This window comes from Sceloporus undulatus, chromosome 6 (genome assembly GCF_019175285.1).
Source record: "Sceloporus undulatus isolate JIND9_A2432 ecotype Alabama chromosome 6, SceUnd_v1.1, whole genome shotgun sequence".
Lineage (NCBI taxonomy): Eukaryota > Metazoa > Chordata > Lepidosauria > Squamata > Phrynosomatidae > Sceloporus > Sceloporus undulatus.
The window spans coordinates 151,512,443-151,527,290 of NC_056527.1; the positions used below are offsets into that span (position 1 = coordinate 151,512,443).

General features: G+C 42.2%; 1 protein-coding gene across 2 annotated transcripts in view; it reads left to right on the forward strand.

Moving 5' to 3' along the window:
- LINGO1 (leucine rich repeat and Ig domain containing 1) overlaps window positions 1–14,848 on the forward strand; it is a 504,164-nt gene that overhangs the window by 201,433 nt on the left and 287,883 nt on the right. For both annotated transcript variants that reach the window (XM_042477549.1, XM_042477550.1), the window contains one exon: window positions 12,907–12,987. The gene's annotated coding sequence lies outside the window, so the exon portion shown is untranslated. The remainder of the gene's footprint in view (window positions 1–12,906; window positions 12,988–14,848) is intronic.

A 14,848-nucleotide genomic window follows, 5' to 3' on the forward strand; every position in this document is an offset into this window, starting at 1 on the left:
AAATAATTTGTTTTATTTATATACCACTATTCCAAAGATCATAGTGGTGAACAGCAAGTAAGCTAATTAGCAAGTAAGCTAATTTGCCCCCAACAGTCTGGGTACACATTTTAGCGACCTCGGAAGGATGTAAGCCTGAGTCGAGCTTGGGCCCTTTTTGCTGGTCTTCAACTCGCAACCTTGTGGTTTCGAGTGAATGGCTGCAGTACAGGCATTTACCCACTGCGCCACCAGGGCTCCATATACATACAGGTGATAGACTTCCCTCCAAGGCTATTTTTAACAATTTTGGGTGGGTTTCTTGGGCTCTGTGGCCATGTTCTAGAAGAATTTATTCCTGATGTTTCACCAGCATCTCTGGCTGGCATCTTTCTCTGAAGATGCCAACCACAGATGCTGGCGGTATTTATAATAAACTATGGATTCCAGCCATGAAAACCTTTGACTTTGATGTTTTTAACATCACCAGGACCTCCTTGACATCATATTTTTTTTCATTTTTAAAAGATTAATTTGCCCCTCAAATGTCCTTTGCACACCATGGGGGGCGTGGGGGTCATTCTCCCCTCATTTGACCACCTTTGAGCTGCTTTAGACCTAGGAGAGGCCTTCTGGGTCACTTCCAGATCACATCATGATGGCTAAAAGCTCTCTTGTTTGCATAAATGGTCCAGGGAGTCCTCCAAACATCATTCAATTCTCCTCCAAACTGACAAGGAGTAATGGAGTTTTTAAAAAAAAAGTATGGGGGGGGGACATTGGCAGGCCTCTCCAAGGTCCTCTGGGAGGCTAATAACCCCCATTGTTATTTTATGCCAAATGGCTCTTCTAGAACCAAAACAAATTGTGATACATGGTTAGAGGACTGAAAAGTTATAGTGGGATAACAGCTCCCAGAATCCCCCAACCAGCCTGGCCATCAGGAACATCTGAGAGTTGTGGGGGGAAATCAGAGAAGCATCTGATTTCTCAGTGGATGACGTATTCATTTTTCATCTGGCTACAAGGAAATAGCCAGATGCTTCTCCGATCGTTCCCCTTCTCCAGAAAGCACAGGTTTGCCATAGGACAGTCTTGCAGCAGCTATATAGTAAATCCAGGAGCCAGCAAACTGTCAGTTGTAGTCTACATTCTATATGCGGAATTACTATGCTATACTGAACCATGCCATAGTTTCCTAGGGCACCTGGGTGCTTGGTAAAGAAGTCAGGCATCCTAAATATGACGTGACCCAGGTCTCGTGGCTCTCTTGCAGGTAACCCCTCTCGGATACAGCAGGAGTTTACTTTTAAGTGAACATGCAAAAGATCAGGGATCAAATCTTTCACCTAGTCATGACAAATAGGCAGGGCAACCTCTTCCTTGCTCTCGGTGCTGAATTTCTCAGGTTTGCAGCCCAGTGCTTGGAAAAAGGGGGAGCAAACTCACTCTCGGTGGTGTGGTGCACTTCAGTGAGCTCTGATGGAATGCATTGCCTTTCTCCGTAATTATAATGTGGAGATGTGGTTACGCTTTCCAAGCCTATACACAAATGCTTAATAACCCAGAGTCACATTTTCCTGTTCATTAATTGGCACTGCCAGGAGGAGGGATCCTTTGCCCTTATCCAGCCCCTTTAACAAACTCCTTGGAAATAATTTGATATTTTCTTTATTTCTGCCCCACCTTTATCCCAATGTGGGACCCAACACAGCTTACAATGTAAGTTAAATCAGAATATAGCTAAAACAACATGTAACACACACGTGTCTTCATCAGATGGTCCTGGGTGGTGATGGGACTCACCCTCAACTCCAAAGATTGTAATATTTGGGCAGGTAGTCTGGACCACTTGCTACTCCCCCCACACACTCTTTCCTTCTTTCAGGTAGGTGTATGCTTTCAAGATGTGGTTAAGGGACCTGGCCCACTGTGGCCATGATATCCATTATGACTTGCCTACATTTCTTCTGGAGGATGAGTTAAAAGCTTATGAACCAACATAGGAAAGCATTCATGTCAATGTATGGGGAGGAATGTTCATATTTAATAGGCAGCTATTTCTTCCCCCTGAAATCATTCACCTGCAGTGGCACCATACCAAAAAATGCTTGTAACTTGGATGGACATGCCACTGGTATGTTACCACTGCACATGTGATTATAGCACATGCATTGAGTGTGAGAAGATTTGAATTCCTGTGCTTCATATCCTTGTTTACAAAAGTGGAGTTGGTAAGAGAAGGACCAAAGGTCTTTGCTTTTTGGAGAGTCCTTCCCTGGTGGGATTGATGCATGGAACATGGGGATGAACTTAGAGCCTGGGAGAAGTTACTTTTTGGAGTGCAACATGGAGTGCATGCTAAACAGTTGCTGTCTCCAGAATCACTCAACTGAGCATGGATGAACAGCAGAATAGAACAGAATCAAATCTTCATTATGGTCATAGACCAGCACAAAGCAAAACAGACATTGGGGGGGGGGGGAGCAGATAAACCTCCCTCACCAGCTCCCCCAGTATGCTGAAAAATGACAATTTTCTCAGTTTGGTCACACATGCATATTGTTTACTGTGGATAAAAAATGTGCTGAAACATTTTGAACTCCATGTGTGTGCATGGCATAGGGGCCTGTCCTCCTTCTTTTTACATTCTTTCTGCCTCTGGTATCAAATTTTCTATTAAAGAGAAAACGTCTGGGAACGCATCTCCTTTGTTAACTGAGGAAGATCTGAATAGTCTCCCTAGAACAGACAGAGGTAAACAAAAAGGCTTCGGTTTATGTTTTTAGGTTGTTTTGTGAGCTTGTTTCTTGGTGTTGAAGGCACAGCCTGAAGTCCTTAAATAGACATTTCAGAAGAATGTGCCCCTCTCGATCCCTGTATCAAGACAAATCTTCCCATATATAATTACTGTTCTGTAGAAGCCAAGTAAAACATAAGGATATAAACTATGAATAACACCTCCTAGCATTGTCCAGCACAAAGGAATGAGTTGTTCACCCGTTATAAATGGCTGCTCGGTTCACTGTTTGAGTCCAAGGGGATCAGAAGCCATCAGATTCCTCTGCTTAAAGCACTAAGTGTCACATCCACCTCCAAGCCTCGGCAAGAAGCAACCAGATGGTGCTTGCTGATAGGAGCATCACTCCCATGGAGATCCTTTCAGCCATGACCATGACCATGACCAGGTGTTTGGTCTCAAGAGTGAGCAGCAGTAGGGCATGGAAGACAATGTGCTGTGGGGCCTGTTGGATCACAGGGAAAGCATGCTCCAAGACTGAACAGCTTGCAAGTCCTTGCACTGAATTCATACCAGCAGTCATGTATTTGGGGGCTTGTTGGGGATTGCATGGAAGCATACACACAGACCACTTCAGCTTTGATCCAAGAAAAGTCATCGGATGTTAATACAGATGGGAGGAAATTCCATTGTTTTTTGAGAGTCTCGAGAAAATTAGCCCTTTTTAGAGAAAGGCTAGAATCTTGCAGAGGCACAGGCTAGAGTCCTGTTGGATATCTTATTCTTGTGTAATTTCTCCTCTGGAAGCAGTTAGACATGGTTGTCTGATGTGAAATGTCTGTGTTCAGTTCGAAGTTGTAGAAGTAAGAGTTGTGCATGAGATGTTGCATTCTGATTCTCGTTTGGTTGTGCATTTGGGGGTGCATTCAGTTGCATAATGTTGCCATTCAACACAAGTGTTTCATAGCACAACCAATATGCGACTGCACATGTGGAGATTCCCACTACACAAACCTTGCTGAAGCTGAAATTCTCTCAGATGGATACAGCTCCCCATACTTCGGACACATTGCAGCCAAACTGAACCAGTGCAGAACTTGAGAGAGAGAGAGAGACAGTCAGATAGACAGCAGACACATCGGCCATCTCAGCTTTAAAAACATCACACACACAAGCTGGCATTCTCTCTCTCCATGCAGCAAAGCTCATTAAAAGTCCAGCTGTCCTCCTGGAATTGGCTAACTTTGGGAGGAGTGGGCAAAGGGTTGAGGGAAGTTATTTGCATGGAGTCGGAATGTAATTACTGCAGGCAATTTCTGGGAGGGAGGGGAGAACCAGAAAGAGAATGATGTCCTCTCTGTGTGAAAAAATGCCAGCTTTGTTCATCTGAAAGGAACAAAAAATGCAATTTGGCAAGGTCTGAGCATTGGAAGCCACAGCATGGTGTAGTGAAGATAGGGAATGGCAGTGAACCTCAAAGACAAATTGTGGAGCCTGCACCAGTTCCCCCAGACAATTAAATTCAGCCTGTGCTCTGTGTGTGTGTTTCCATTTGGTAGTTTTATTCTGGTTAACCATGGTGCATTTATACTGGTTTATACTTCTTCGCTGGAAGAGCTGTTCAATGGTGGAATGGTTTACCTTACAAGGTGATGAACTTCCCTTCTTAGGAGGTCAGAGACTCAATGGCCATCTTTCAGGAGTGCTTTAGTGGTATATTCCTGCCTGGTGAGGGGTTGGATCCTTCCAACTTTACAAATCTTGATACTGTGAAAAGTGTGACACATTGGTTGCTCCACATCAGTGGGGAAATGGATCTTCTCTAGGTTTGGTATAGCTTTAAAATAAATAAATAAATAAATAAATAAATAAGCACTACCCAAGGTGCTGAACTTATTCTCGAAATAGGTTCAACACCTTGGATAGCATGGTGCAGTGGTTTGAGCATTGGTCTATGATTCTGGAGACCAGGATTCAAATCTTTGCTCAGCCATAGAAACCCCTGGGTTTCAGAGATAGTGTTTTCAAAGATACTCCTTTGGCTGGTCAAAAGGCTGGTGGTTAACCTTCATTTTCAAAGTAAATGTCAGAACAAATGTGATCATGATTTCAGTGAAATGCTTAAAGCTGTGGGAAAGTGCTGTCTTCAAGATGAACTTGGGCACATCACAATCTCTCAACCTCATAGAGATAGCAACTCTCTGAACAAATCATGCTGAGAAAACCTTGTGATAGGGTCGCCTTAAAGTCCCCATAAGTCGGAACTGACTTTACAGCAAACAACCACTTGGAAAGTGTCTTTAAAACTATCCAGCCCCCAGCATGAATTCACTTCTCTACTGACATGTCAACCTCTGCCCCAGCCCTCTCACTTACCTCTTCAAAGTCCTCCTTGTTTCATTCTCAAGGTGCAGATAGGAGGTTTTGCAGAGACTATTGACTTCTCAGCAGGCTGCCTTGACACAATAGCCTCTCTTGTTGAGAATGAGAAATTTGATGAACACTCTTCAAATCCATAGGCTGGAAAAGGAGTGAGGAACATTTGGCCCTCCAGATGTTTCAGATTTCACCTCCCAGAAACCCCATTGGCTAATGGTTAGAGATTATGAGTGTTAGAGGCCAAAATGTCTGGAGGACAAAAGGCTTGGTGCGCATAGAAATGTGTTAACAGAAGCTAAATGAAAGGGGAACATCATGGAGAAGTGTCGACCACTTTTTCAATCCTGAAGAAAAGAGACAAGGGACAGACAATGAAGGTGAAAATAATAAATGGTATCCCCATCACCTCTGGATTAGTTAATGTGGTTTTATTGTGCTGCCTGGCATGCAATAAAGCGCAATGGGAAAAACAAAGATCAAAGATGTATACTCAGCCCTCTATAACCATGGATTCTGCATCCACAGATTCCACCATCCATGCCTTGAACATATATATATATATATATATATATATATATATATATATATATATTCCAAAAAGCTAACCTTGATTTTGCCTTAGATGTATGCATCTGAAGAAGTAGGCTCAAGTCTATGAAAGGTCATGCTGCCAACTTCTTTATCAATTTTATTGTTTGTATGTACAGCACTGTGTAAATCTACAGCGCTATATAAATAATAATAATAATAATAATAATAATAATAATAATAATAATACATTATTTCCATTAGTCTCAAAGATGCTGTATACTGATTTTTCAGACTAACATGGCCGGTCTTTGAATTCTCCACTAGCAGCATAGCTAATGGTGAGAGTGCTGGGAGTTGCAACCCAACAACATTTGGGATGGCAGAATAATTCCCACCTTACCTAAAATGATTAAAAACATAGCTTTATCTATTCCTCCCCATCTCTGATGAATTTTGGCAGTTTAGGGGGTAGGTGTGTGTAGCTTGCAGCAGATCTGGGGCGGAGGGGACATAGCTGACCTTTGGACCCAAAGACGTTGCCCAGCTCTTTATTGGGACATATGTCTTTCTGCTGTCCTTTGTGTCTATAGGTTCATAGCATCTGAAGGTATCCCAAAGACCATCTAGTTCAGTTCTCTGCCATGTTGGAATCCACAAGTGACATACTTTGAGAGATGGCCACTCAACCTCACCTCCAATGAAGGAGAGTCCACCAATGTCCAACTGCCACCTTCAAGTTGTTTCCGATTTGTGGTGACCCTATAACAACCCCATCACAGGGTTTGGTCAGAGGTGGTTTACCTTTGCCTCCTTTTGAGGCTGAGAGAGTATGACTTGCCTACGGTTCCCCAGTGGGTTTCCATGGCTGAGCAGGAATTCAAACTCTAGTCTCCAGAGTCATCGTCCAACGCTCAAACATCTGCACCATGCTGGCTCTATATAGAAAGATACGGTCCTTCAAATAGCTTAAACTGTATTCAAGATGTTCCCTATGTTCCTATGGGACAAAATGATACATTTTGCCTCAATCTGCCTCACATCGAAATATGCCTCTCCAGACATATTACGCCCCATTATTTCATGTGCACAAATAAATATCTCATATACATTCAGCCCCCTTCTGCTGCATAGGCAAATGTGTATCTACATTCTTCTGCTTTGCATCCAAATCTTGTTTCCTACTGATGCACATCCAAATAGACATCCCTATCTCCATTCTGCTTCAGCTAGTCATGCATAGCTACATCCAATTAGAGGAGAATCAGGGAGAAAGTCTTGCCTCACAGCCCTGGAGGACACAGAAATCTCCAGCGAGAGAGTATGTCAATACATGGCTTCCCTAGCCTTCTGTTCTCCACCATTCGTTCAAGTTGTAAATATAGGAGAACAGCTTTGAGTCGCAGGTGCTAAACAGTAATTTCCAATAATAACCTTTTGATTAAATATTATTAGATGTATTCCATGAAAAGGAAAAGGGAGGTAAATTCTAATAGCCAGCATTCAATGCCTCGGCTTCAAAAAAGCAGCGCTGGACAAAGGGTTGTGCAGCTAATGATTATAGTAGACACAGAAGAAAGAGGAAAGGCCTTCAAAAATTAGAATAGCATTGTCAATGGAGATGAGAATAGATATGCATGCATTTATCTTTCTGTGAATGATCTGTAGTGTTGCACATTTACAAAGGTGTCTACTTTCATTTATGAAAAGTGGAAAGACACAAAAGCACAAATGCAACATTACTAGCTGAGATCTACCATGGGGCTTGCACAGGAAAAATCTTCACCTGTGAAGTTATGCATGAATTTGAAGTCGAAGGCTTTCATAGCCGGCAATCATAGTTTTTTGTGGGTTTTTCAAGTTATGTGGCCATGTTGTAGAAGAATTTATTCCTGACGTTTCACCAGCATTTATGGCTGGCATCTTCAGAGAAGATGCCAGCCACAGATGTTGGCAAAACATCGGAAATAAACTCTTCTAGAACATGGACACATAGTCTGAAAAACCCACAAAAAACTATGCATGAATTGTACTATGACATTAGAACTTTAGAAAGGAGACTGTCAGGAAATACCAGCTCCTGTGTAAGGCAATGGCAAGCCACCTCTGACTGTCCCTTGCCTTGGGAAACACTGTGAAATTCATGAGGTCAACAAAAGTTGACTTGAAGCCAGATGCATATATACACAAACCATCAGGCTGTTAAGTATAGCATTGAAAATTACCTAATTTCACCCCTGAATTCACCCTACTGTTTACAAACCAGAGAAACCCTTCTTGGTCTGCATGGAACTTGTAGTCTTGCAAGATATATCTGTGCCACCACAAGCTATGGATCCCAGGATTTCATAGCTGGAGCCATGGTGCTTAAAAAGTGTTGTCAAATCGCATTGTTTCTGCAGTGCAGATGCAGCCTTGGCTGCTCACAGATAAGTGTCTTCGAGCATTCCTTCACCATCACATATCCACATGTTCCCAACCTCTCTCTTGAGAAAATAGTCCACTCATGCATGCTAACCAAGTCATGACTTATTCAGATAGCATCTGTCATGGGATATCAAGTAGATTCTGTTCAAGGTGAGTTGATTAACTTTCTGGATATGGCTGGAAAGGAAAACTCAACAGCAAACTAGTCTGCTGGATGCATAGAAGAGCAAGTCTAGTCTCCCTGCTGAGATGCCTGCAGTGTCTACTGGTAGCGGGTCCCACAGTGCCTTGGGCAGAGCTGGAATGATAAAACTGCATATCAGCAAACAGAGCGAGAAGCCAGACACAATGTATTCTGAAGACAATTGTAAAAGGCTTTTCCTCTTTTCAGAAATATGTGCTAATAATGTGTTAACAGAAAACATAGGCCTGAATCCTATTATCAGTTGCAACTAGTGCAGACCAATTAAATCAGTGGGATTTACCTAGGTATTGACTTACTAGTCAACTATTGATTTGCTAGGTGTACTCTTGTAAAGAAACAGAAAATATTGTTTGCTACCATCATGAACCCAAAACCTCTATTTTGTTTCCTTACACAGAAAGGAGGAGCAAAGGGGTGCATGTAAATCATGAGTTAGCGGTACATCTGAACTCAACCTTTTGTCTTGGGGAAAATGCTCTCATTTTGTCATTTCTCAATGCTGGCCTGTATGCTTTGCTACATTTAGAGAGAACTGGAAAATATTCTGTTTGCAATCATATGAACCAGCCTCTGTGTGGGAAAATCAATATACATGAATGAAACCTCTTTGTTGTAATATGATGCATTTTTTAAAGTATGCTGGGAAAGTGCTATAGCTCTGTTGCAGTAATACAAACTTTCCAAGAGAAATTGCATCAGGTTCTGTCCTCAGCATCTCCAAATAAGGCTTTGCAATATTTCAGCTAGAAATCCTACAGAGATGCTTCTGCTCAGGGTAGACAAAACTAGGAGAGATAGACAAATACTCTGAATTAACTACAGGACCACAGTGAATGCCTCATGTTGAGAGTCAGTCAGAGGAACTGTATTGTTATTGTTGTTGCTGCTGGTGGTGGTGCAAGTCAATCCCAATTTATGGTGACCCTCTCCTAGAGTCTTCTTGACATGATGTATTCAGAGGAGGTTTGCCATTACATTCCTCTTAGGCCAGGAATGTGACTCACTTAAGATCACCCTATGGGTTTCCATGGCCTCATTTCCACTACCTTTTAAACTGGATCACAAATTGGTTTGAACCAGTTTAAATGACCATGGTTCACACTTGAACCGAATCGCTGAAGTGATTCAGAATGGGGGGCCATGGGCTAGACCCATTTAACCTATGTCTTTTTTAGGTTGATTTTTCCCACGTCTTTTTGGATAAATCAATTCCATGCAAGTGAGTACCAGATGCGGATCAGAATCGATTTAAATTTGACCTTTGGCCAGCTGGAGCAGGTCCATTTTGAACTGATTCATTTGTCAATGTGAACCACAAGTGGGTTATTTTATTTTAATTTGCAGCAAGAAAATGTGATTGCAGCAAGAAAATGTAGTGTGAACCATGTTCCACTGCCAAACCGATCCATTGATTCAGATCACAAAGTGATTTATTTGTAAGTGGGAATGTGGTACATGGCTGAGCAAAGATTCAGATCTTTGTCTCCAGAGTCCTACTCCAACACCAAACCACTCACCTCACTGGTTCTCACCAATTTAATCAGAAATTAGGAAAAGGAAATAGAAAGTTATTTCCAATGCCATCTTCCAGTGCCTGGTACTGGCTGCCAGTTGGGTACTTGAACCTTGGAATGGTGGCTTCAATTGCGTAGACCCCAATGGACAAATTCCTGTTCGTGTCTTAGGTATTCAAATGTTTCCCTATAAGTGGTTGGACATTTTTTTCCCTGATGCAGAATGTGTGCATTCAGTTCCAAACTACAGATGCACAGCTTTTTCTTGCAGTGTCATTGTGCATGCAGATGTACATGAGTTTAGCACAAGATACACATTTGCTTGTGGACTTAGTTGTACATTCAGGTATGCATTTGGCTGCACATTCTTTACATTCAACACAAGGGATGAGCAGCATAATCCATGCACGACTCTACACATAGAGATTGATTCTACACAGACTCAATCTTGGTCCACATGTCCTTTCCAGGCAACAGATAAACCTTCTTCATTTTGGCACTGACAGCCATCCCACTCTAAGGCAGCAATGAAGCTGGATTGGCACAGCACACCCAACCATATCTCTGTTGCCAAAATGATGAATCTGTGAAGAGCACAACCCTTAACAGCTGCAATTTTCTGAGATTACAGAAGCTAAGTGAACATGGAAAGCTATGAACACAATGTGTGGAATGGAAAGAGTTTTGGTTAATTGAATATAAAGTAGCTTCCAAAGAAAATATTGGTATCAGATTGTGGCATGAGTCAAACCATTGGCCAGGCTCCTTCATGATCTGGTCTTCTGCTCTCGCTGTGGACCATGTTCACCCAGTGGGACGTTTATGGCTCCTGCTTTCTCAAATCTTTCTTCTAATGTTTACGAGGCTGTAATCCCAACCCCTTGGTGCCTGCCTTTTTCTAAAGGGGAACAAAGCAAACACATAGAGCTCAGCATCCCAGGCCATAATCTGAATGCTGCAGGATGCAAATCAGCCATAAAAAATAGGGCATTTTTCTCCACCAAAGTATCCAATAAGTAGATAGTTTAGGAGATTTATAATTTTACAAAGCCACAGCAGCCTCCTCTTTCCTTCAGGCCATGAGCCAGAAAAATGTTTATTATCAGAGGAAGGCAGAAGCTGCAAGGCTGTAAAAAGCTATAACGTAGTGGAGCCATCTGTTTATTGGTTTATGTTGGAAGGCTGGGCGGGATGCCTATGCGAGTGTGTGTGTGTGTGTGTGTGTGTGTGTGTGTGTCAAGGTATAAGCATGGATTTGCCTGCATGCTGTGTCTTAGTTAAGCTTCAGTTGTTTTGTCCCGTGTTTGTATATCACTGAAGATAAGCGCACATTTTTCCTCCTTAAATCCAAGCAATTCACGCTGGAATACATTTTCCCTTGAATTGCACTGTTCCAACCAAGAGCATGGATAACATCTAGAGCAGAGATGGAAATTGTTCCTTATTTCTTTCTTGCATGTCAGAACAAACAATTTCCAAAGTGTACCCATGCTTGTGCAAAATGCATCATTTTTGCTCATAATACAACGGCCTGGAACATTTTGTTAGTCCCAACTTGTACAATCCTACTGGATAAATAGGATTTACCTATGTGTTGACTCAGGCTGCTGCAACATTGCAGAAGTTTGACATTACTTCGTCTGCCATGGCTCCATACTATGGAATCCTGGGATTTGTGGTTTGTTGTGGCACCAGAGCTCCCTAACAGAGAAGGTTAAATATCTCACAAAACTACACATCCCAGAATTTTATAGCATTGAACCGTGGCAGTTCAAACAGTGTCAAACTGCATTAATTCTGCAGTGTAGATGCTGCCCCAGTATTCAACAGGGGATTGAGCAAGTCTATTCCAATTGAGATGAGCCAATAATATTGAGGTCAACATCTTTGTACAACCCCCACAACCTCTTTACGCAAAAACCTCCATAGGAAAAAAACAGCATGCATATCCTTTTGCAGGGACCAAAAATCTTATGGCAGGTGGGGTATATATGTGGAGGTGGCTTTTTAGGAACACAGAATTGTCCAGCCCATGGATTGCAAACCATGGATAACTAAGATAGGGAGATAGGTAGGTCAGTAAATAGAGAGAGAGAATTAGGAATCTTCACATGCTATTCAGCCACCCACTGAACTGAACCACTGAACTGAGCTGACTATCGTTCAGTCTATCTCTCCAGTTAACCCACACCCCATCTTCCCTTTTGTTGACTTAATGTATTCTTGATTTTAGTGTATTCTTTTTAATGTGGCTTAATTGTTATTTAAAGGGGGGTACAATTTGGGGTTATAATATTGCCATTTTATTCTGTATCAGACTGCATTTACTGTAAGCCGCCTCGATCCTAACTGGAGTGGACAGGATATAAATAAAGTTTATTATTATTATTATTATTATTATTATTATTATTATTATTATTATTAATTCACAAATCTTATCAAGTCACCTTTATCTTCTTTTTTTAAAGAATCTCTTTGAAATTTCTCATTTCACACTGGGGGGGGGGGGCACAACATGGATTTAGCGGCCAGAATCCTGTATGGCACAACACAGCATAGGAGTTCCACTTGTGGAACTATATGGCAGCTGGCCATTCAACACCCCTGGACTTATTGGATTTACTGGTGGAGAGCAGAGTGTGAGGAAAGTCATTGGCAAAGTCTTTTGCTGTGTCTCTGTAGCCAGATTCAAAAAGATTATATGAGGTTTGATGGGAGACTCAAGAGGTCACAATGGAGTAGGCTCATCTTGTGCCTAGCTACAAAGACATAGCCAACCACTTCTCTGATTCCTTCTTCTCCCCAATTTCCACCAGCTACAAAATGGCCATAGTGAGAGGGCTTTGGTAGCTCAACAGTAAGTCAGAGAGGAGCTTTTGGTCATTGTGGAGAAAGGAAGGCAATTCCGACTTTCCCAATGACCCAAGAAACCACATGCATAAACAAAGGGTATATGCAAGTGTATGCCAATAACTGGATGCTAGGCTTTGTCTGCTAATGCTAATATGAAGAAGAAGAAAAGGAGGAGGAGGAAGAAGAGGAGTGGGAGCTACAGTCTCCCAAATTCATTTGGATTTAGACATCTCGGTTCACCAAATACCTGACCATAGGCTTGTCTTGTTTTCTTTCGTTAGGTCTTAAGCTTCATCCTGGGATTTCTCCATGGTGAGTTGAACAAGCTTGCTGGATTATCTGCTGAGGAACTTCCCAGACAGGTATGGGATGTCCACCGTTCAGAGGTATTCCTTCCCAGTTTACCCCATCTGCTGTTAGTTAAGTCAACGTGGTAGGAATTTCTGTTTGGAGTCTTTTCAGTGTTAGTCATGTTATTATTAGCATTTGATTGTAAACTTTAGACTTTACATCCAGGGTGGACAACTCCAGGGCCTTTTTTGCCTTCCGATGGAATTCAGTGATGGCTGCACTGGAAAGTTGGGGTTTGGAAGATGTGCAGGATAGATCATTCTTTTCTGGCTTGGTGGGGTGAAACTGATGATAGATAGATAGATAGATAGATAGATAGATAGATAGATAGAGGAGGAATGTTTGGGTTTTGATAATTGCATTGGGGATCCGTGTGGATCATAGTGATCTGGAAAAGAAACTTCTTTGGGGAAAATGTACTTTTGTGTCACATACTGAAACTGTGATCTGCAAATGGCTTTGCCACAAAATAGTCTTTGTCCCTGCCTCCTCATTGCCACAGCCCATCAAATACGTGTATATTTGCAAACCTAATCATTAGTATCATCTCTGGACAAAGAAGCTCTTACGTTCTTGAACGACGGGTGAAATTTCATGAGAACTGGTGACTTGATCAGAAGCAGTGTATTATTTGCAGTTGAATGGGATATATGGGATGAAAGAAGAGAGGGCCTCTTCTTTGGTTTGGTCTTTGTAATCTGGTTGCAACAATTCTCAATTGATTTTTGTTCAATGCTATAGCAGAGTTTTTTAAAAGGAAAAACAACAACCCTGACCATGAATCTCAGCACTGACTGGGTGGGAGAGGCAGAAAAATATATATTAAGCAGTGGTGCCATTTAGTCACAGCAGGGAATCTATCCCACTCCATGTTTCAAACCATGGATGATTCATCGTTCCATATGTTTCACTGGTGCTATTGACCAAAAACAGTTCCAGTTATGCTTCCTTCCACACATATATACAAGCTCCTATCTTGGCTCAGTCACTGTTCATGATTTGTCCCTATTATGTTGGGCATAAATGTATAAGCAATGTATATTTGAGTCTGCATTCTCTCTTTTTGTCTGCCAGTGTGGAGTACTGGCTTGAGTGTTGGACTATGACTCTAGAGACCTAGATTTGGTTCTCCTCTTGGCTATGAAACCACTAGGAGACCTTGGCCAAATCACATGCTCCCAGTCTCAGAGGGAAGCAATGACAAACCTCCTCTGAACAAAACTTGCCAAGAAAACCCCATAATAGGTTTGCCTTAGGGTCCCCATAAGTCAGAAATGACTTGAAGGCACACAACAACAGCAAAGCTAGACTTAGAATAATGAATCAGTATAACAACTTCAAAATTCACAAAACAGTGATACCTTTATTTGGCCAACTGGAATGCAGAAAATACATGGTGCAAGCTTTTGAAGGTCTGCAGGCTTCTTTATCAGACAAAGATGCTAAAATCATACAGGACAGGGGAAAAAGGGAGATCCTGATCACTGAGAGAGGTGATTCAGCAGGGCTGGTGGCAAGTGCTGAGACACTTCTGTGCTGGCCTCCTCCACCTGTGTTCCAGCGACTCCCATTTTGGCAGCTTTTGCTCAGAAGGAGGAGGATGAAGAGGAGGAAAATCTACAGTGCCTGCCCTTCTTGTCCTAGTTGGCTTGGTCATGTTTCTCCAAGGCTGGCACCTGGTGAGTAGTGGTGCCTCTGCAAGCCAAGAATGTGGGGAAGTTAGTTTTTTTAATGGAGGAGCCTTTTTTGAGGCCTAGCATGTGCTTTTGCACATGGACAAGCTGAGCATTGGCAGCAAAGAGGTTATGTGGCATTGCACATCTGCAGGTTCTCTAATTCCCACAACAGGTGCCCTCCTACCTTCTGGCTGGT